This window comes from Rhinopithecus roxellana, chromosome 6, assembly GCF_007565055.1.
Source record: "Rhinopithecus roxellana isolate Shanxi Qingling chromosome 6, ASM756505v1, whole genome shotgun sequence".
Lineage (NCBI taxonomy): Eukaryota > Metazoa > Chordata > Mammalia > Primates > Cercopithecidae > Rhinopithecus > Rhinopithecus roxellana.
In genome coordinates, this window is record NC_044554.1 from 54,635,630 (window position 1) to 54,658,717 (window position 23,088).

At 39.9% G+C, this 23,088-nt stretch overlaps 1 protein-coding gene, 1 non-coding gene and 1 pseudogene across 3 annotated transcripts in view; 2 read left to right on the forward strand and 1 right to left on the reverse strand.

Annotated features, from left to right (window-relative positions):
• Window positions 1-23,088, reverse strand: part of TRIM24 (tripartite motif containing 24) — a 127,353-nt gene that overhangs the window by 86,296 nt on the left and 17,969 nt on the right. The window lies entirely within an intron of this gene.
• Window positions 7,680-10,845, forward strand: LOC115898312 (annotated as a pseudogene).
• On the forward strand, window positions 19,054-19,157 carry LOC115898507. Its single transcript, XR_004058232.1, has one exon. It is a non-coding gene; the product is annotated as a small nucleolar RNA U13 (small nucleolar RNA).

Consider the following 23,088-nt stretch of genomic DNA (forward strand, 5'->3'; position numbering starts at 1 on the left):
TCATATCTGTAATCCCAGCAATTTGGGAAGCTGAGGTGGGTGGATCACTTGAGGTCAGGAGTTCAAGACCAGCCTGGTCAACATGAGGAAACCCTGTCTCCACTAAAAATACAAAAATTGGCCGAGTTCAGTGGCATGTGCCTGTAGTCCCAGCTACTCGGGAGGCTGAGGCAGGAGAATTGCTTGAATCCAGGAGGCAGAGGTTGCAATGAGCTGAGATCGCACCACTGCACTCCAGCCTGGGCAACAGAGTGAGACTCCATCTCAAAAAAAATAATAATAAATAAATAAAAATAAAATGGAGCTGAAAAATTTCTATCACCTAGTGAAAGCTGTGGTAATATTGATAATATTGTAAGTGCAATGCATTACTCATGTGGTTAGGGTGATGCTGGTATAAACAAGCCTACTGAGCTGCCAGTCATATAAAAATACATAATGTTCTAGGCCCCCTTCATATGCACTCATCACTCACTACCTGACTCACCCAGAGCAAATTCCAGTCCTTCAAGCACCACTCATAAGTGCTCTATACAGGCGTACCTTTGTTGTTTATCTTTTACACTGTATTTTTCTAGGTTTTAGATATGTTTAGATGTACAAATACCATCGTGTTACAGATGAACACTACAGTATTCAGTACAGTAACATGCTGTACAGATTTGTAGCCTAGGAATAACAGGCTGTACCATATTCTCCTGTTGTGGAGTAGGCTATACCATATAGGTTTGTGTAAGTATACCCTATGATATTTATACAATAAAATTGCCAAAATTGCACCACCATGCCTGGATAATTTTATTTTTTATGAACAGACAGGGTCTCACTATATTGCCCAGGCTGCTCTCAAACTCCTGGGCTCAAGGGATCCTCCTGTCTTGGCCTCCCAAAGTGCTGGGATTACAGGCATAAGCCATGGTGCCTGGCCTTATTTCTTTTTTTTTCCTTTTTTTTTGGGGGTGCGGGGAGAGACGGTCTCACTCTGGTTGCCCAAGCTGGAATGCAATGACATGATCTTGGCTCATTGCAGCCTCCACATCTCAGGCTCAGGTGAAACTCCCACCTCAGCCTCCTGAGTAGCTGGGACTACAGGCCTGTGCCACCACACTCCACTAATTGTTTTGTATTTTTAGTAGAGACAGTTTCACTATGTTGTCCAGGATGGTCTCAAACTCCTGGACTCAAGCAATCCGCCTATCTCAGCCTCCCAGAGTGCTGGGATTACACGCATAACCCACCACACCTGGCCTCTTATTCCTTTTTTCTACAAATGAAGTGTTTCAAGCTTTTGGGTTTTGAGATGTGAATATGATTTGTTATCTCCTTTCTGTGAAGTTTTAGTTTCTAAACCTAAGCATAATGCAGGGCTTATGTTTTGACATTATGTGCTAGGAATGGCTCGCACTTCTTTGACTGCCCAGCTCCACAAAAGAGATGTACGTGGATTTAAAGTCTCTTATTACACACAGTAGATCACAACACAAGTGAGTTAAATGACAGAAGCATGAGATGGATCACCACCAATCCGGCAACTTTATTCCAACATCCACGGCAGACAAGGGAGAAGATATATATATAAAGCCGAATAGTGCTGTCCGTGGTCCTGTCAATACCACTAATGGTTTTGACTCCTACATACATAAATAGCAAAAAACCAAAAAACAAGTAAATGCTATCTACAAGACATCTACTTCAAATATACAGAGAGAGGTTAAAGGAAAAAAAAAACAAGAAAAACAGGATGCTAACAGGTACACATTCAAACAATAAGCATATGTACAGGGCAGTGCTCCAGGTGGCTTTGAATCAAGCCAGTTCCCTGCTCTGCCCCACACCTCTGTGTAACTGTATAACATGCTGGGAATGAAGCATCCTGAGACAAGGAGGAGCTGGTTGGAAGAGCCTCAGTTTCTGTCCCTGTCATTCCCTCCACCCTCAAACAGGATGTCCTCTAATCTTTAGCCCAGTGAATCATGTTGCCCTTGAGACATAAACCTTCTTTCCTGGGTCCCCTAGCTGTGGTCCACAGACCATCCACTCTGGGCAGCTTTCCCAAGCCTTGAGGGACTGATTTGCAATGAATGCTAGGCTTCTCCTGTCCCTTGCTGCCCATCTGTGGGTAATAAAACTGGGCTTCATGTAAGTTGTTCTGCTTATGAATGTTTTGACTCACTGGACTCAGGCAAGTAGTAAAAATGCAGCCCAAGATATAGCGAGCTAAAATGGTAACTAGTACACAGTGAACATCCTTCATAATATGAAACCAGGAGGACTTAATAATGCTCTCAGACAAAGCAGACATCAGAACAAGGACTATTTACAAGAGATAAAGTGAGAACATTGAGTAATGATAAAGGGGTTAACTTATGAAGACATAATCCTAAATGCATATGCATCTAATTAATAGAGCTTCTGAAAAAATAATGTAGAAATTGATACAGCTAAAAAAAAAAAACCGACAAATCCACATTCCATTTGTTGATTTCAACTCTCTCCTCTCAGAAATCAATAGAGCAGTAGACAGAAAAATCAGTAAACATATAGAAGACTTGAACAAAAGAATCAAACCTGATCCAACTGACATTTAAAAACACTTTGGGAGGCCAAGGCAGAAGGATCACCTGAGGTCAGGAGTTGAAGACCAGGCTGGTCAAACCCCATCTCTACCAAAAGTACAAAACTAGTCAGGCATGGTGGCACATGCCTGTAATCCCAGCTACTCGGGAGGAGGAGGGAGAATTGCTTGAAGCCAGGAGGCAGAGGTTGCAGTGAGCTGAGATCATACCACTGCACTCCAGTCTGGGCGAAACTCTATCTCGGAAAAAAAAAAAAAAAAAAAAAAGAGAGAGAGAAAGAAAAAGAAAAAACAATGTGAGCAGAAGGCACATTCTTTAAGCATGCACAAGATATTCACCAAGATATAACATATACAGGAAAATAAAACGTGTAAATAAATTTATAACTAAACCCACACGGGGGCCGGCACAGTGGCCATGCCTATAACCCCAGTACTTTGGGAGGCCAAAGTGGGAGGATCACTTGAGTTCAAGAGTTCAAGACCAGCCTGGCCAACATGGTTAAACCCTGTCGCTACCAAAAATACAAAAATTAGCCTGGCATGATGACGGATGCCTGTAATCCCAGCTACTCAGGAGGCTGAAGCAGGAGGATCGCTTGAACCCAGGAGGGAGAGAAGCTGCAGTAAGCCAAGATCGCACCACTGAACTCCAGCCTGGGCAACAGAGTGAGACTCCATCTCAAAAAAATAAAAAAATAATAACAAAAATTAGCCAGGTGTGGTGGCATGTGATTGTGGTCCCAATTACTCAAGTGAGTTGAATGACAGGATCAAGAGGCTGAAGTGGGAGGATGGCTTGAGCCCAGGAGATGGAGGTTGCAGTGAGGTAAGATTGCGTCACTGCACCCCAGCCTGGGTGACAGAAGGCAACCCTGTCTCAAAAAATACACGAATAAATAAGTAAAAATAAAAATAAACCACACAGAGTCAGGCACAGAGGCTCATGCCTATAATCCCAGCACTTAAGACGGCCGAGGCGGGCAGATCACTTGAGCTCAGAAGTTCAAGACCAGCCTGGACAACATGGTGAAACCCCATTTCTACAAAAATAAAAATAAAAAATTAGCCAGGTATGGTGGTGTGTGCCTGTAGTCCCAGCTACTTGGGAAGCTGAGGTGGGAGGACGGCTTAACCCCTGGAGGCAGAGATTGCAGTGAGCTGAGATTGCACCACTGCACTCCAGCCTGGGTGGCAGAGCCAGACACTGTCTCAAAAGCCAATCAACAGGCTGGGCACAGGTGGTTCACACAGGTAATCCTAGCACTTTGGGAGGCCGAGGCAGACGGATCACCTGAGGTCAGGAGTTCGAGACCAGCCTGGCCAACATGGTGAAACCCTGTCTCTACTAAAAATACAAAACTTAGCTGGACGTGGTGGTAGGCACCTGAATCCTAGCTACTTGGGAGGCTGAGGCAGGGAGACCGAACCCGGGAGGTGGAGGTTGCAGTGAGCCGAGTTCAAGCCGCTGTCCTCCAGCCTGGGCGACAGAGCAAGACTCTTTCTCAAAAAAAAAAAAAAAAAAAAAAAAAAAAAAATTGAATTTGTGATTGAAAATCAGGCGTGGTGGGAGGATTGCTTGAGCCCAGGATTTCAAGACCAGCCTGTGGAACATGGTGAAACCCCTTCTCTACAAAAAAAATCCAACCAAACCAAACAAACAAAAAACCTTCCCACGAAGAAAAGTCTAGACCCAAAGGGCTCCACTGGTGAATTATATTCAACATTTAAAGAAGATAAGACCATCCCTAAACAAACTCCTTCAGAAAAGAGGCAATTCAACCTTATTTTATGAGGCCAGTATTACCCTGATACTAAACTCGGATAGTCATTACAAGAAAAGAAAATTATAGACCAATCTCTCTCATAATTAACAAAAAAATCATTAACAGAACACTAGAAAATCAAACCCAGAAATACATAAAAATACATATACATCATGATTAGGTAGGGTTTATTCCTGAAATACAAGGTTGGATGAGCATTCAAATAATTTATTATGTTAATAAAATAAGGGAGAAAAGCCATATTTGATCATCTCAATATATCTGGGAAAAAAATCTGAAAATTTTGGCTGGGCATGGTGGCTCATGCCTGAAATTCAGTGCTTTGTGAGGCTGAGCCAGGAGGATCACCAGAGGCCTGGAATTCAAGACCAGTCTGGGTAACATAGTGAGATCTCATCTCTACTAGAGAAAATACAATTTTAAAAGGGGGAAAAAATCTGAAAAATTCACCTATCCACAACAAACTTTCAAGAACCTAAGAACAGATGGAAACTTCTTCAACCTGATCAAGACCATCTCTGAAAAACCTACAGCTAATATATATTTAATGATGAAATACAGAATCCTTTCTGCTGTCACTGGGAAGAAAGTAAGGATGTGCACTCTTAGCACTTCTATTCAGAACTGTTTTAGTGAGTGCAAAAAGACACAATTAAAAAAAAAAAAAAAAATCCAGATTGGAAAGAAAGAACTATATTCACAGGTGATGTGATTGTATAAGCAAAAAGTCCTAAAGCATTCCCCCAAAAAAGCTACATAAAATAGGGGTAATATTAACAAAAGATATGCAGGACATGTAGAGTAAAAACCACAAAACGAAGATTAAAGAAGACCTAAATAGAGACATTAAAAACATTATTAGATTGGTAGACTCAATACGGTTGAGATTTTCCATGTCTCCAAACTGATCTCAAGATTCAATGCAATCCCAATTAAAATCCCAGCAGGGAATCTTTTTGTAGTAACCGACAAACTGACACTAAAATTTAATGAAAATGCAAAAGGCAGAGAATAGCAATAACAATTCAAAAAATACCCAATTTGGAGGACTTATGCTCCTTGATTTCAAGATTTACTATGGATAGAGCTACAGTAATTCAAACAGAGTGGTATTCGAGAAAGGAGAGAAATATCAACAATGAAACAGAATAGAGTCCAAAAACAGACATATACATATAGATTACATAACAAGCATTTAATCAGAGTCTCAAAAGGATGGACTGAGAGAAAACAAAATGGGCAAGAATTTTGTAGAAGCGAAGTAACAGAGCCTACAAGTTTCCCAAGTCCAATGACTTCCAAGAAGAATAAAAAGAAACTAACATCTAAATATATCACACTAGACTGGACATGGTGGCTCATACCTGTAATCGCAACATTTTGGGAGGCTGAAGTAGGAGGATTGCTTGAGGCTAGGAGTTTGAGACTAGCCTGGGCAACACAATAAGACCCCATTACTTTAAAAAAAAAAAAAAAATAAAGAAAGAAAATAAATATGCCATCCTAAAACTGCAGAAATCAAAGACAAAGAGAAGTCTTAAATACAAAGAAAAAAGGATGAATTATCATGAAAAAAGACAAAAGTAGGACTGTTAGCCTACTTCTGGTCAGCTACAATGTAAGTCAGAAGACAGTAGAAGGCTGTCTTCCAAGTGCAAAAATTGCCGAACTAGAATCCTAAATCCAGCAGAAATATTGTTAAAGACTAAGATGCATTAGTTGAAACAGACTGTCAGAATCAATAATAAAATCCCACAATATGCTGCTATGTTGTCAATTTGATACATTTTGTAGGTTCACTACTTTTAGAGTTTACTTTTTGTTTAGATATAAACTTATTTTTGAATATGTAAAACATTTACATGGGTTCAAAAGTAAAAAACTATATTAAATAAGTATAGCAAATTTCTCTTCCATCTTTATCACTCAAATCCATTTGCCCTACTTCACCTTCTCTATAAATAATCATTTTTATTAAGCCGTGTTTTCTGGTATCTGGGTGTTTTTCCCCCTTTTTCCTAGAAGTTCTTCTTGCAAAAAACACTGTACTGCAGCTTTTTGTTGTTGTTGTTGTTGTTGTTTTCACTTAACAATACATCCTGGTGATCACTCCAAAACAGTAAATACAGATCTACCTGCATTCTTCCCCCCCACATTGTATGTACCTCAGTCTTTTTTACAGCTTATTTTCCATCTTCTGCTATTACAATGATGACTCAGTGAATAACTCTGTCTACATGTCACTTTACCAGTGGCAGATGTACCCTTAAAATAAATTCGTAGAAGTGGGTTTGTGGGTCAAAGGATAAAAGAACCTGCAATTTTGTTAGAAACAACCAAATGCACTTATTGGAAATGTATAACAATATCCAGTTTCTCAAAGTCTCAAATACAGTATGTTAACAAACATTTGGATTTTTGCCTGATAGGTGAAAAACAGCTATATTGGTATAGTTGTAGTTGACACACTCCTTATTGTAAGGTTTAACATCTTTCTTTTTGTTGTTGTTTCTTTTTTTCTTTTTTAAAATACAGATGGGGTCTTGCTATGTTGCCCAGGCTGGTTTTGAACTCTTGCCATCAAGTGGTCCTGCCTCAACCTCCCAAAGTGCTGGGATTACAGGCATGAGTCACCACTCATATTAATCATGGAAGTAATTCCAGATTAAGAGAAACATGGCCAGGTGTGGTGGCTCACGCCTGTAATCCTAATACTTTGGGAGGCCAAGGTGGGAGGGTCACTAGAGGACAGCTGTTCAAGAGCAGCCTAGGCAACATAGTGAGATCCTGTCTCTATTTAAAAAATAATAACACCAGGCTTGGTGGCTCACGCCTGTAATCCCAGCACTTTGGGAGGTGGAGGCGGGCAGATCACCTGAGGTCAGGAGTTTGAGACCAGACTGGCCAACATGGTGAAGCCTCGTCTCTACTAAAAATACAAAAATTAGCTGGGTGTGGTGGCGGGCGCCTGTTATCCCAGCTACTTGGGAGGCTGAGGCAAGATAATCACTTGAACCCAGGAGGCGGAGGTTCCAGTGAGCTGAGATCACGCCATTGCACTCCAGCCTGGGCAACAACAGCGAAACTCCATCTCCAAAATAATAATAATAATAACAATAATAAACAGATATAAAGGGCATTTTTGGGAAAAGGGGAAAAATGGAAGATGGACTTGTATTAGACTATTGGGAAATAATACCTATTTTAGACAGCTGTGATAAGGTTATTGTTATTATCAAGGTGACTGTCTTATCTTTGGTAAGAGACTGGCATGCATAAACCAGCTACCATGACCCATTCCATAGTCCTGCTGCAACATGGGGACAGCATTCCTAAAATGGCTCACTGTTGCTATAGTGAACAGTAAAGACTTTGTGCTCTAAAATTTTGGGATGTGATTTAATTGGTATGGCAGTTCCCTGAGGATCAGCAGAGATGGTTGGCTACATTTGACCCCCTTAGGCTTGGGGCGGCTTCTCTGGTGACATTTATCAGAGCATTTAAAAAGGAATGCACACTAATTTTTAAAAATCTAGACATTTTAAAATATCTGAGAGGCTGCAAGCAGATACAGAGATAATGGGACAGAAACTTCAGTAACACATATAACAAGGAACAAAGACTTCACAAAAATCGCTTGGAAAAGTCACTATACTAATAGACAACTTTAGACCTCAACAAACAACAAAATAAATCCCTGAGTAGAAGGAGAATCTGTTTTCCAGAGTTACCACCACATTATAATACTTAAATTGTTTGGTTCTCAACAAACAAATTATAAATCATAGAAAGCACATAGCTGGTTTATAAGAAAAAAATAATTTGACAGAAAACTATCCCTGGGACAGCCCAGACAGTAAAACTACTAGTCAAAGATGTTAAATCAACTGTCTCAAATATGCTCAATGATGAAAAGAAACTATGCACAAAGAGCTAAAGCGTATCAGAAGAGTGTATGAACAAACAGGGAATGTCAGTAAAGAGACACACATTACAAAAAAGAACCAAAAAGAAATTCTGAAGCTGAAAAGCCTACGAGCTAAATGAAAAATTCATACAGCAGTGCAATGGTAGATTTGAGCAGGCAGAAGAATCAGCAAACTTGAAGATAAAAAAATTGAACTTATCCAGTCTGAAGATTAAAATGAAAGAAATAAAGAAAAAACTAACAGAACCTAAGGCACCTATGGAAAACCATTGAAACAAGTCCTAGAAGAGAAAGAGGCAAACGACATATGGAATAATTAATACCCAAAAACTTCCTAAATTTGATGAAGAACATGAATCTATGCATGCAAGATGCTCAATAAGCTCCAAGCAGGATAAACTCAGATATTGTTACTGTGGTAACTTTAGAACTGTAATTTTCCAACTTGTAAGGGATGGCTTATTTTTGCTTCTTGATGGCTGGCACAGTCCATTTGAGACTTTCCCCAAACTATTCTGCAAGAGCAGTAGCCTCTCCTTTCATCAAGCACTCCCCTGGCTCCACAGACTGAAAGTTGATTCTGGTCATTTTTTCCAGCTTGCTGGTTGTTTCAATGTTAAAGATTAACTCCTAGAGATTCCTACTCTGCTACTTTGCAGGATGTCTCTGTCACCAAAATTAAAACTACAGTACATCAAAGGACATTATCAAGAGGGTAAAAAGACAACCCAAAGAATAGGAGAAAATATTTGCAAATCATGTATCTTGTAAGTGCTTAGTATCCAGAATATATAAACTTTTACAACAAAAATTCAAAAATAGGTAAAGAACTTGAATAGACATTTCTTTTCTTTGAGACAGAGTCTTATCCTGTTGCCCAGGCTGGAGAACAGTGATACAATCACAGCTCACTGCAGCCTCTACCTCCTGGGCTCAAGTGCTCCTCCTGCCTCAGCTTCCTGAGTAGCTGGGACTACAGGCATGTACCACCATGCCTGGCTAAATTTTTTTACTTTTATTTTTGTAGAGATAGGGTCTCCCTATGTTGCTCAGTCTGGTCTTGAACTGCTGGGCTCAAGTGATCCTTCCACCTCAGACTCCCAAATAGCTGGGATTATAAGTGTTGAGCCACTGTGCCTATCCGACATTTCTCCAAAGATTAAAAAAAACAGCAACCAACAAGCACATGAAATGATTTTCAACATCATTTGGGAAATGCAAATCAAAACCACAATGAGATTTATCACTTCACACCCACTGGGGATGGCTTTCATCCAAAAAATTAAAGGAAAAATAAATGTTATCCAGGATGTGGAGAAATTAGAACTCTTGGGCATTGCTGACACGATGCAAAATGGTGGAGCTGCTATGGTAAACAGTTTGGTCGTGCACCAAAAAGCTGACAGCCATTCTACTCCTACACACCCAAAAAGAACTGAAAACAGGGACTAACAGATACTTGGACATTGACGTTCATAGCAGTATTATTCATAAGAGCTAAAGAGTGGACAGCCTAAATATCCACTAAAAGACCAATGTGTAAATCAAATGTGCTATACCCTTACAATGGAGTATTATCTACCCATAAGAAGTGAAATCTGATATACGTGCTACACTATAGATAAAACTTGAAAACATTATGCTAAAGGAAATCGGTCAGACCAGAAAAGGACAAATATTGTATAATTCTATTTGTATGAGGTTCTAGAACAGGCAAACTCACAAGGACAGAAGGAAAGAGGAGCAGCACGATAGCGATTGTCAAGAACAAGCGCCTTACGAAAGGCAGCAAAGGCAGCCAAGAAGGTATTTGATCCATTTTCTTAGAAAGATTGTTATGATGTGAAAACTCCTGCTATGTCCAAGAAATATCGGAAAGACACTAGTCATCAGAACTCAAGGAACAAAAAGTGCATCTGATGGTCTCAAGGGTTATGTGTTTGAAGTAAGTCTTGTTGACTTGCAGAATGATGAAGTTGCATTTAGAAAATTCAAGTTGATTACCAAAGATGTTCAGGCCAAAAGCTGCCTGATTTAACTTCCATGGCATGGGTCTTACTCCGTGACAAAATGTGTTCCATGGTCAAAAAATGGCAGACCATGATTGAAGCTCGTGTTGACATCAAGACGACTACTGATGATTATTTGTTTCATCTGTTCTGTATTGGTTTTATGAAAAAACCAACAATCAGATACAGAAGATCTCTTACGCTCTGCACCAACAGGTCTGCCAAATCCAGAAGAAGATACTGGAAATCATGACCTAAGAGGTACAGACAAATGACGTGAAAGATGTGGTCAATACACTGATTCCGGATAGCACTGGAAAAGACACAGAAAAGGCTTGCCAATCTATTTATCCTCTCCAAGATGTCTTCAGTAGAAAAGTAAAAATGCTGAAGAACCCCAGGTTTGAATTGTAAAAACTCATGGAGCTTCATAGTGAAGGCAGCAGTTCTGGAAAAGCCACTGGGGATGAGACACATGCTAAAGTTGAATGAGCTGATGGATATGAACCACAGTCTAATAATCTGTTTTCTAATTGTGGCAAATAAAAAGTTCTATTTGTGAAAGTAGAAAAGAGGTTACGAGGGGCTAGGAGGAAGGGGCAATAGGGAGGAGTTCTTGCTTAATGGGTAAAGAAGTTCTGCTCAGAAAAGCTGAAAATTCTAAGAATCAGAGCGCCTCTTCTCCTCCAAAAGATCACAGCTCCTCACCAGCAACAGAACAAAGCTGGACGGAGAATGACTTTGACGAGTTGATAGAAGTAGGCTTCAGAAGGTCGGTAATAACAAACTTCTCCGAGCTAAAGGAGGATATTCGAACCCATCGCAAGGAAGCTAAAAACCTTGAAAAAAGATTAGACGAATGGCTAACTAGAATAAACAGTGTAGAGAAGACCTTAAATGACCTGATGGAGCTGAAAACCATGGCAAGAGAACTACGTGATGCATGCACAAGCTTCAGCAGCTGATTCAATCAAGTGGAAGAAAGGGTATCAGTGATTGAAGATCAAATTAATGAAATGAAGCGAGAAGAGAAATTTAGAGAAAAAAGTAAAAAGAAACGAACAAAGCCTCCAAGAACTATGCGACTATGTGAAAAGACCAAATCTACGTTTGACTGGTGTACCTGAAAGTGATGGGGAGAATGGAACTAAGCTGGAAAACACTCTTCAGGATATTATCCAGTAGAACTTCCCCAACCTAGCAAGGCAGGCCAACATTCAAATTCAGGAAATACAGAGAACACCACAAAGATACTCCTCGAGAAGAGCAACATCAAGACACATAATTATCAGATTCACCAAGGTTGAAATGAAGGAAAAAATGTTAAGGGCAGCCAGAGAAAAAGGTCAGGTTACCCACAAAGGCAACCCCATCAGACTAACAGCAGACCTCTCGGCAGAAACTCTATAAGCCAGAAGAGAGTGGGGGCCAATATTCAATACTCTTAAAGAAAAGAATTTACAACCCAGAATTTCATATCCAGTCAAACTAAGCTTCATAGGTGAAGGAGAAATAAAATCCCTTACAAACAAGCAAATGCTGAGAGATTCTGTCACCACCAGGCCTGCCTTACAAGAGCTCCTAAAGGAAGCACTAAACATGGAAACAACAACCAGTACTAGCCACTGCAAAAACATGCCAAATTGTAATGACCATCGATGCTAGGAAGAAACTGCATCAACTAACGGGCAAAATAACCAGCTAACATCAAATGACAGGATCAAATTCACACATAACAATATTAACCTTAAATGTAAATGGGCTAACTGCCCCAATTAAAAGACACAGACTGGCAAATTGGATAGAGTCAAGACCCATCAGTGTGCTATAATCAGAAGACCCATCTCACGAGCAGAGACACACATAGGCTCAAAATAAAGGGATGGAGGAAGATCTACCAAGCAAATAGAAAGCAAAAAAAAGCAGGGGTTGCAATCCTAGTCTCTGATTAAACAGACTTTAAACCAACCAAGACCAAAAGAGAAGAAGGTCATTACGTAATGACAAAGGGATCAATTCAACAAGAAGAGCTAACTATCCTAAATATATATGCACCCCATACAGGAGCACCCAGATTCACAAAGCAAGTCCTTAGAGACCTACAAAGAAACTTAGACTCCCACACAATAATAAAGGGAGAATTTAACACTCCACTGTCAATATTAGACAGATCAATGAGACAGAAGGTTAATAAGCATATCCAAGACCTCAGCTCTGCACCAAGCAGACCTAATAGACATCTACAGAACTCTCCACCCCAAATCAACAGAATATACTTTCTTCTCAGCACCACATCACACTTATTCCAAAATTGACCACATAGTTGGAAGTAAAGCACTCCTCAGCAAATGTAAAAGAACAGAAATCACAACAAACTGTCTCTCAGACCACAGTGCAATCAAACTAGAACTCAGGATTAAGAAACTCACTCAAAACCACACAACTACATGGAAACTGAAAAACCTGCTCCTGAATGACTACTGGGTACATAACGAAATGAAGGCAGAAATAAAGATGTTCTTTGACACCAATGAGAACAAAGACACAACGTACCAGAATCTCTGGGACACATTTAAAACAGTGTGTACAGGGAAATTTATAGCACTAAATGCCCACAAGAGAAAGCAGGAAAGACCTAAAATCAACACCCTAACATCACAATTAAAGGAACTAGAGAAGCAAGAGCAAACAAATTCAAAAGCTAGCAGAAGGCAAGAAATAACTAAGATCAGAGCAGAACTGAAGGAGACAGAGACACAAAAAACCCTTCAAAAAAAAAAAAAAAAAAAATCAATGAATCCAGGAGCTGGTTTTTTGAAAAGATCAACAAAATAGACCGCTAGCAAGACTAACAAACAAGAAAAGAGAAAAGAATCAAATAGATGCAATAAAAAAACGATAAAGGGGATATCACCACTGATCCCACAGAAATACAAACTACCATCAGAGAATACTATAAACACTTCTATGCAAATAAGCTAGAAAATCTAGAAGAAATGAATAAATTCCTGGACACAAACACCCTCCCGAGACTAAACCAGGAAGAAGTTGAATCCCTTAATAGACCAATAACAGGCTCTGAAATTGAGGCAATAATGAATAGCCTACCAACCAAAAAAAGTCCAGGACCAGATGGATTCACAGCCAAATTTTACCTGAGGTACAAAGAGGAGCTAGTACCATTCCTTCTGAAACAATTTCAATCAATAGAAAAAGAGGGAATCCTCCCTAACTCATTTCATGAGGCCAGCATCATACTGATACCAAAGCCTCGCAGAGACACAGCAAAAAAAGAGAATTTTAGACCAATATCCCTGATGAACATCAATGCGAAAATCCTCAATAAAATACTAGCAAACCGAATCCAGCAGCACATCAAAAAGCTTATCCACCAAGATCAAGTCGGCTTCATCCCTCGGATGCAAGGCTGGTTCAACATACGCATATCGATAAACGTAATGCATCACATAAACAGAATCAAAGACAAAAACCACATGATTATCTTAATATATGCAGAAAAGTCCTTTAACAAAATTCAACAGTCCTTCATGCTAAAATCTCTCAATAAACTAGGTATTGATGGAATGTATCTCAAAATAATAAATGATGGAATGTATCTATTTATGACAAACCCACAGCCAATATCATACTGAATGGGCAAAAACTGGAAGCATTCCCTTTGAAAACTGGCACAAGACAGGGATGCCCCCTCTCACCACTCCTATTCAACATAGTGTTGGAAGTTCTGGCCAGGGCAATCAGGGAAGAGAAAGAAATAAAGGGTATTCAATTAGGAAAAGAGGAAGTCAAATTGTCCCTGTTTACAGATGACATGATTGTATACTTAGAAAACTCCATCGTCTCAGCCCCAAATCTCTTTAAACTGATAAGCAACTTCAGCAAAGTCTCAGGATACAAAATCAATGTACAAAAATCACAAGCATTCCTATACACCAATAACAGACAGAGCGCCAAATCATGAGTGAACTCCCATTCACAATTGCTTCAAAGAGAATAAAATACCTAGGAATCCAACTTACAAGGGATATGAAGGACCTCTTCAAGGAGAACTACAAACCAGTGCTCAATGAAACAAAAGAGGACACAAACAAATGGAAGAACATTCCATGCTCATGGATAGGAAGAATCAATATTGTGAAAATGGCCATACTGCCCAAGGTAATTTATAGATTCAGTGCCATCCCCATCAAGTTACCAATGACTTTCTTCATAGAACTGGAAAAAAACTACTTTAAAGTTCATATGGAACCAAAAAAGAGCCTGCATTGACAAGACAATCCTAAGCAAAAAGAACAGAGCTGGAGACATCACACTACCTGATTTCAAACTATACTACTACAAGACTACGGTAACCAAAACAGCATGGTACTGGTACCAAAACAGAGATATAGACCAGTGGAACAGAACAGAGGCCTCAGAAATAACATTACACATCTACAACCATCTGATCTTTGACAAACATGACAAAAACAAGAAATGGGGAAAGGATTCCCTATTCAATAAACAGTGCTGGGAAAACTGGCTGGCCATATATAGAAAGCTGAAATTGGATCCCTTCCTTATACCTTACATAAAAATTAATTCAAGATGGATTACATACTTAAATGTTAGACCTAAAACTGTAAAAACCCTAAAAGAAAACCTAGGCAATACCATTCAGGACATAGACACGGGCAAGGACTTCATGACTAAAACACCAAAAGCAATGGCAACAAAAGCCAAAATAGACAAATGGGATCTAATTAAATTAAAGAACTTCTGCTCAGCAAAAGAAACTGCCATCAGAGTGAACAGGCAACCTACAGAATGGGAGAAAATTTTTGCAATCTACTCATCTGACAAAGGGCTAATATCCAGAATCTACAAAGAATGTAAATTTACAAGAAAAAAAATCAAACCCCATCAAAAAGTGGGCAAAGGATATGAACAGACACTTTTCAAAAGAAAACATTTATGCAGCCAATAGACACATGAAAAATGTTCATTGTCACTGGTCATCAAAGAAATACAAATCAAAACCACAATGAGATACCATCTCACACCAGTTAGAATGACGATCATTAAAAAGTCAGGAAACAACAGGTGCTGGAGAGGATGTAGAGAAACAGGAACGCTTTTACACTGTGGGTGGGAGTGTAAACTAGTTCAACCATTGTGGAAGACAGTGTGGAGATTCCTCAAGGATCTAGAACTAGAAATACCATTTGACCCGGTCATCTCATTACTGGGTATATACCCAAAGGAATATAAATCATGCTACCATAAAGACACACGCACACGTATGTTTATTGTGGCACTATTCACAATAGCAAAGACTTGGAACCAACCCAAATGTCCATCAATGATAGACTGGATTAAGAAAATGTGCCATATATACACCATGGAATACTTTGCAGCCATAAAAAAAAGGATGAGTTCATGTCCTTTGTAGGGACATGGATGAAGCTGGAAACCTTAATTCTGAGTAAAAAACCACAAGGACAGAAAACCAAACACTGCATGTTCTCATTCATAGGTGGGAACTGAACAATGAGAACACTTGGACACAGGGCAGGGAACATCACACACCGGGGCCTGTCGTGGGATGAGGGGATGGGGGAGGGATAGCATTAAGAGAAATACCTAATATAAATGACAAGTTAATGGGTGCAGCAAACCAACATGACGCATGTATACGTATGTAACAAACCTGCACATTGTAAAGTATAATTTAAAAAAAAAAAAAAAAGAAGTTCTGCTCAGGATGATGAAAAAGTTCTGGAAACAGTAGTGAAAGTTACAGAACACTATGAATGTACTTGATACCACAGAATTATATATTTCAATATGATTAAAGTAGTACATTTTATGTTATATTTTACTATTTTAAAAAAAGTACTCAAAACTTTGACAAGGCATAGTAAAATATACCCAAATAGAAGAAAATTAATAAAATGAAATAGAACTATTAATGTATTTTTTCAAAGAAATCAGTAAAATGAAAATCCATATTGAGGAAAGAGAAAGAAATAGGGAAGGCTTATAAAATCAGCACCAGAAATGAAAAAGAAAATTTCATAACTTTAGATGATACAAAGAATTACCAAGAGGTTAGTATCAACTACCTGTATCAATAAAATTGAAAATTTATATAAAATGTACAAATTCCTAGAAAAAAAGAAACTGTCTACCATAGTCTCTCAAGTAGAAGAGTCCTATAGATAAACCTTTAAGAAAACTGAATCCAGAGTTAAAATCTTCCCACAAAGAAAGGCCCAGTCCCTGACTGCTACCATATATTCAAGAAATACTTTAATTTCAGTCTTACACAAATTCCTTCAGAGAAATGAAGTAAGTAGCACACTGTAATCCATTTTATGAAGTTCGCCTAACTCTACAAGAAAACTCATAAGGGAAGTATTACGAAGAAAAACCACAGGCCAAGGTAATTCATAAACATAAAAGCAATAAACAAAGTATTAGCAAACCAAATCCTACAGCACTAAGTAGACTTCTGCCTAGGAAAGTAAGGTTATTTTCTATTAGAAAATAAATTCTTAGAACTCACCATTTAACAGATTAAAGGAAAAATTACGCTTTCACTAGATACATAAGAAAAAGTATATTTAAAATAAAAATCTAAGGCTGGGTGTGGTGGCTCATGCCTATAATCCCAGCACTCTGAGGGTAGGAGTTCCAGACCAGTCTGACCAACATGGTGAAACCCCATCTCTACTAAAAACACAAAATTAGCCAGGCGTGGTGGCGCATGCCTGCAATCCCAGCACTCGGGAGGCTGAGGCAGGAGAATCACTTGAATCCGGGAGGCAGAGGCTGCAGTGAGATGAGATCATGCCACTGCACTCCAGCCTGGGCAACAAGAGCGAAACTCCGTCTCCAAGAAAAAAAAAAAACAATCTATGATAAAAAAGACACACACACACACACACGCCTCTTTGAATATTAGGAAATAAATGGGGAGGTATATGGCCTAGAATTGAGGTTCAGTATTAGGTACTACCTTGATTCTGGCAAAATTGGGAGGACCTTGAACAGCCTAACCACAAGTTCTCCTTCCCACCCTACTTTCACAGATAGGGTCACTTAACCAAATACTCTTTATCAAAGCAACCAGGCACAATTTCTGCTTATGCTTAAATATTGAGTTTCAGTTCCTTGCCAGCGTATAGAGTTATTCAAACAACCCAATCCCATCGTCCTGTGAGAACCAGGGGCACCCCCGATTTCATGATAATACATAAAAAGGCTACCTCCCAAAGTACCTGTTTGTTTACTCCATCCCAAATGCAACCATCATGTGGCCCCGCCTGGCAATGTAGTGTCCTCCCCAGGGCTATATAAGTCTATGTGACTAATAAACTGTTGTCAATTTCATCTGTCCAGTGTCAGATATTATGTACTGGGCCAACCTCATAAACCTAGGGCAGGAATCCCTCCCTCACCAATGGGAATATCTATACACTTATAAAGGATCTACATAATATCCTACAGCAAACTTCCTATTTAATGGTGTAATGTTGAAGCTTCCTTTCTGAGATCAGGAATAAGATAAAGATATCCACTGGCTTGATTTTTATTCACCAATGGAGAGTTCAGGCAGCATGATAAAGCAAGAAAAAGAAATGGCATAAAGATTGGAAATAATAAACATTGTCATTATTCGCAGATGATAGATACAAAAGAAGCCAAACAAAGCTACAGAGAAGTTACTAGAATTAGAAAGATTTAACAAAGTTATTGAAAAAAAAACTTTTTAAACACATGTGGGGCCGGGCACAGAAGCTAACGCCTAGGATCCCAGCACTTTGGGAGACCAAGAGAAGTGTAGGGATTTGAGGCCAGAGGAGTGTAGGGATTTGAGGCCAGAGGAGTATAGGGATTTGAGACCAGCCTGGGCAACAAAGTGAGACACCCCCACCTCTACAAAAATGTGCAAAAATTAGCTGAGCATGGTGGTACATGCCTGTAGTCCCAGCTACTCGAGAGGATGAGGTGGGAAGATGACTTGAGCCCAGGAGGTTGAGGCTGCAGTGAGCCATGACTGTGTCACTGCACTCCAGCCTGTATGACAGAGTGAGACCATGGCTCAAAAAAACAAAAACAAATTAAGATATAAAGGACATTCAGGCCAGGCATGGTGGCCAAAAGCTCTCAGCATTTTGGGAGGCGAAAGTGAAAGGATCGCTTGAGTCCAGGAGTTTAAGACCCACCTGAGCAACATAGTGAGACACCATTGCTACAAAAAATAATAAAAAGGAAAAAAACCCCACACATTTGTATTTATATTTACCAGGAACAAAAAGGTAGAATGAAGTTAAAATGGAGTATTATTTACAGTAGCATCATAACCTTTAAGAGAAGACATACAAAATCCCAACGGGAATAATTATACTTAACAAGTCGCTGGGCCGGGCGTGGTGGCTCAAGCCTGTAATCCCAGCACTTTGGGAGGCCAAGACGGGCGGATCACGAGGTCAGGTGATCGAGACCATCCTGGCTAACACGGTGAAACCCCGTCTCTACTAAAAAATGCAAAAAAATTAGCCGGGCATGGTGGCGGGCGCCTGTAGTCCCAGCTGCTCGGGAGGCTGAGGCAGGAGAATGGCGTGAACCTGGGAGGCGGAGCTTGCAGTGAGCTGAGATCCGGCCATTGCATTCCAGCCTGGGCGACAGAGCAAGACTCCGTCTCAAAAAAAAAAAAAAAAAAAAAAAAGTCGCTGAAGAAAGCATAAGATCATTTTGTGGTTCATAAGAATAATGATCAGGTTTTCAGGCACATGTGTGCAATGTGCCTCCTTCAAACTTTGTTAGGATGCTAGCACGCTACCCATCTGACTTAAAGGAAAAAAATTAAGAAGCATAATAATATTCTCCCCAAACTGATTTATCAATTTCTCATAATCCCAATTAATAGCCTATCAAGTTTTTTGTGAAACCTGATACGTGGATTCTTATGGGATAATTCAACTAGCTAAAAAATAATTAGAAGATGCCTCCAAAAAATAATTACAGGTATTGGTGAGGGGTTACATAAGGACTTGCTTTGCCAGCTATCAAAAACTATTGTAAAGAGAATGTGGGCCAGGCAGAGGTTCATGCCTGTAATCCCAAGACCAACCAAGACAGGAAGACAGCTTGAGATCAGGAGTACAAGACCAAATTGGGCAACATAGCAAGACCCTTTCTCTAAAAGGAAAAAAAAAGTGTGGCCCTAGTGCAGGCAGTAACAAATAAATCAACAGATCAAAACTGCCTGAGAAAATCAGACTACTAAGAAAGAAAGAGACTCACGCATACATAATTTATAAGCACAGAAGCATGGCGGTGTAGAGCACTGGGAAAAGAATGGTACTGTTTTCCACTAATGGGGCCTGGACAGCAGGTAAAAAGTGAAACTGGACTGCAACCTCACCATACATACAAATCAACTGCAGATGAAACGAAAACCCAAATGTGAAGGAAAAACTATAGAGCTTGTAAAAGAATTTTTTTTTTTTTTTTTTTTTTTTTTTTGGAGACAGGGTCTTGCTCTGTTACTCAGGCTGGAGTGCTGTGGTACGATCAAGGCTCATTGCAGCCCTGGGTCCTCTTGGGTCCAAGCAATCCTCCCACATTAGCCTCTCAAGTAGTTGGGATCACAGGCTTGTGCCACCACGCCTAGCTCGTTTATTTTTTTTGTTGTTTGTTTGTTTATTTTTTTGAGACAAGGTCTTCCTATGTTGCCCACACTAGTCTCAAACTCCTGGGCTCAAGTGATCCTCCCACAGTACTGGGATTACAGGTGTGAGCTACCTACCGTGCCTGGCTCAGAAAGGTTCTTAAAACGAGAGTACTTACCACAGAGATTCATACAATTCAAAAATTCAAATTCAAAAACTAAAGGACCCTATAAAAAAGGCAAATAGAATGGAAGAAGATAGCGAGAATATAAAATAAGTCCTATTAAAATTAAAACAGCCAGACATGGTGGCACATACTTGTCATCCCAGATATTTCGGAGGCTGAGGCAGAAGGATTGCTTGAGCCCAGGAGCTTGAGACCAGCCTGGACAACACAGCAAGATCAAGTCTCATAAAACAATAATAATAACTTGGGAGGCCAAGGCAGGTGGATCACCTGAGGTTGGGAGTTTGAGACCAGCCTGACCAACATGGAGAAACCCCATCTCTACTAAAAATACAAAATTAGCCGGGCGTGGAGGCTGAGGCAGGAGAATCGCTTGAACCTGGGAGTCAGAGGTTGCAGTGAGCCGAGATTGCGCCATTGCACTCCAGCCTGGGCAACAAGAGCGAAACTCTGTCTTAAAAATAATAACATTTTAAAAAATGAAAAAAAAAAAGTTTAAATAACCCAACAAAAAGAAAAAATAGGAAGAGATTCAAACAAGTGCTTCACAATAGCTGAAATCCAAATGATGGATATGAAAAGTGCTCAACCTAAGTGGTACTTAGGAAAAGCTTCTCAGATCCCAATAAGTTAACAGGAAACACCCACAAGATTGCCAAAAAATAAAAAGACTGATAATGCAAAATGTTAGTGAATATCTACATCTCAGCCAGCAGGAACATACATGAACTGCTGGTGGGTATATGAGAGTCGGTAAAAGTTAACTTGAGCGTTCATCTTCTCTATGATCAGGAATTCTGCTTTATGGTGTATTAAAAAAAACAAAAAAATCCCACCAAAACCTCAGGACTCACATATATAAACAGCAGGAAATACTAACAAGAATGTTAATAGCTTCATTGCTCTAAAAAGAGCAAAAAACAAGCAACATTTCCAATACACAGCAACAACAGAATGGAAAAATTAATTGTGGCATATTTGTGCAAAGTATTACATAGCATTAAAATATAGCTATATACTACATAGCATTAAAAGTTAATAAACTATAGCTATATGCTACATAGCATTAAAAGTGAATAAACTATAGCTATATGCAACAACATGGATGACGCCTTCAATGTTAAATGAAGATAGGAAGAAATAAAATACACCAGCACCATTCCTTTCACACAAAGTCCCAAAACAGACAAAGCTAGGTTACAGCATTTACCATAAAGTAAATGAAGGAATTGTTAACATAAAAGTGGGGCAGGCCAAGTGCAGTGCCTCATGCCTGTAATCCCAGCACTTTGGGAGACTGAGGTGGTAGGATTGCTTGAACTCAGGAGTTCAAGACCAGCCTGGGTAACACGATGAGACCTCATCACTACAAAAAAAAATTTAAGAACTTAATCATGCCCCAGGCAGGGTGGCTCACTCCTGTAATCCCAGCATTTTGGAAGGCCAAAGCAGGTGGATCACCTGAGTCAGGAGTTCAAGACCAGCCTGGCCAACATGGCAAAACCCTGTCTCTACTAAAAATACAAAAATTAGCCGGACGTGTTGACGCGTGCCTGTAATCCCAGCTACTTGGAAGACTGAGGTTGGAGAATCGCTCAAAGTCGGGGGGTGGAAGTTGTAGTGAGCTGAGATTGCACCATTGCACTCCAGCCTGGGCAACAAGAGCAAAACTCTCTGTCTCAAAAACAATAAATAAAATAAATCAAAATAAAATAAAAAATGCCAGGCGTGGTGGCATGCCTGTAATCCCAGCACTTTGTGAGGCCGAGGCAGGCAGATCACCTGAGATCGGGAGTTCGAGACCAGCCTGACCAACATGGAGAAACCCGGTCTCTACTGAAAAATACAAAATTAGCCAGGCGTGGTGACACATGACTTTTATCCCAACTATTTGGGAGGCTGAGGCAGGAGAATCACTTGAACCCGGGAGGTGGAGATTGCAGTGAGCCGAGATCGCGACATTGCACTTCAGCCTGGGTAACAAGAGCAAAACTCCGTCTCATTCAGGCATATTGGCACACACCCATAGTCCTAGCTACTCAGGAGGCTACAGCTGGAGGATCATTTGAACCCAGGAGATAAAGGCTGCAGTGAGCCATGACTGCACCACTACACTCTGGCCTAGGCAACAAAGCAAGACCCTGTCAAAAAGAAGAAAAGGGTGGACAACCGGTTACCTTCTAAGGGAGAGGGAAGGGGTGATAAAAATGTAGCAGACAAGGAACTTTTGGGATTACTGGCAATGTGTGTTTCTTGATCTAAGTGGTGGTTACATAATTATTCACTTAATTTGTTAACTGTACATGTATTTCCCTCACACTTTTTGAAAAGCTTAAGCATCCTAAAGTTTTCAGTTCATGGTGGGGAGACCTCTTCAACAAAAATGAGAAGGCACCCTAAGAGGTAGGAAGGACAATTAGGAAGCAGCTGAAATGGTCTTAGGAAATAAAGACGGCCTGAACTAAGGAAGAAAAAAAGAAGGCAACAGATTTCTGTGATGTAGAAAGGAGAATTGATTGAATTTATTAAGGGAAGGTTCGATTTTTTAAAAAGTCAAGGATGGAGCCTTAACTTTTAGTCTTTTTAATCCCTATTAAAATAATGAATTGGGAGGCCACTATGCTGAGATGGCCACAGCACTCAGGTTCCTACTTAAGCAAAAAGAAACCAAACTCAAGGTGAACTTAAGCTTAACTAATCAGAAACCAACTAACCTCCAGTGACTTTATGAATCAGAAACTGTCAACTAGTCTCTAACTAGGTACTTTCTACTATCTTGATGTCAAGAACACCTTATCAAAGTTTCCCTCTCCTACCCCTTCTGTGGAGCACTGAGCCACTTGCTCAACTGATACTGCTCATTCATGAATCCCTGACTTCTAAAATAAACAAAAACTAGACGAGTGTGGTGGCATGCACCTG